This window comes from Austrofundulus limnaeus, unplaced genomic scaffold (genome assembly GCF_001266775.1).
Source record: "Austrofundulus limnaeus strain Quisiro unplaced genomic scaffold, Austrofundulus_limnaeus-1.0 Scaffold36, whole genome shotgun sequence".
NCBI lineage: Eukaryota > Metazoa > Chordata > Actinopteri > Cyprinodontiformes > Rivulidae > Austrofundulus > Austrofundulus limnaeus.
Window position 1 is genome coordinate 1,139,900 of NW_013952438.1, and position 1,520 is coordinate 1,141,419.

Below are 1,520 nucleotides of genomic sequence, written 5' to 3' on the forward strand. Positions count from 1 at the left end.
CACAGAAAGACCCCAGGTCCAAACCGGGGATAAAACCCAGGACCTTCTTGTTGTGACGTGTCGGTGCTAACCACTGAGCCATCGGGCTGCCAACATGGTCTATAAGGTAATAATATTAATACGAAACAAGAATATTAGGCAACAAATATATTATTTCAAACATTTTTTAGTGGACAAAAACAGGCTTTACCCATTAGTCTGAAATGTTTTAATAAATTTCACACTAATTTTTATTAACTGTGTAATGAAAAATTACAATTTTAACTTTTTTAATTTTTAAGGGATGAGAAAAAAAATTGTCACAGGCTGCTTGCGGACTCATTTTTACAGTATTTATATCCTCTTCATCTTTTTTTGGGGGGCGAAAATGCCTTTCGCCTTGGCACCACAGCAGAGTGCATTGTCATCATATCTACAGCATATGTCTATCCCCAAGTTTGAAAATTTGTCACTTAAACTGGATCAGTCTGAAGCAATCACATGAAACTCCTTCTTGATTTTTTAAAAAAAGAAACCATCAAAATGTTCTGAAAATTTAATGCTCCATCTCTCTGCAAAGTGGGAAGTTCAGCAACTCAAGGAGTGATAAGTCACAGCGGTAGACATAAAATATCATAGAATATCCGAAGTCACGTGTTGGATTACAATTGTTAATCTCTCAGTGTGAAAAGGACTAATCACATTTACCAATTTTCAACAGCTCTGTATTTAATTTTCAATTTAACCTGTTTTGAATAAAGTTATTAGTGATGAAACATCAATAAAGGAGCTGAACTAATTGAAGTTGTTTGTATTATCGCTAAAGTTTGAATAGCTGCTGTTCCACTTGTTATATTGCGGCAGGTAACACAGAGGAAGCAAATCTCTTCATCCTGAGCCAAAGAGCATATTATTGCTTGTTTTAGTTTATTTCACAATACTCACTGAAAAGCTGGCAGTTAACAGAAATCGGAGGGGGATTACCAGAATGTGTGACGCAACACATCCCAGAATCCCAGCTAATTATAGCCTAATCTGTTTGCGTTGTTCCACATCTTGAGAACTATTTGGGCTTGATTTTGCATTTCATCAAAATCTTGTCATGTAATTGTTTTAAAGAAATATGTCATTCCTTATACATGTATGGTACCTAATTGATTACCAAAAGAAAAGAAAAGAAATATAATGTGCTAAGTATAAATGTCTTTTCATAATTTGATGAAGAGATGCATGTTTGATGGATTATGGTTTCCTTTTTTAACAAACACTGATCTTGTTCATCTTATATTTTACATGCTGAGAATTTGGCTTTGCCTGAGTGGGCTGCAGGCCAATATCAGAGAGATTGCTCAATGATACACACAGACGCTGATCTTCAGAGATAGTGATTTCAATTAATGTAGCAGCAATACTCCTATAATTATGTCACTAGAGACCCGGTAAAAAATGCAGCAGGTACAAGGCTCATAATGGAATGTATTCTGCATGTTGCCTTACTAATTAAAGAGTCTTGTAGGTAGCAGACTATTGTTTCTGCTTTC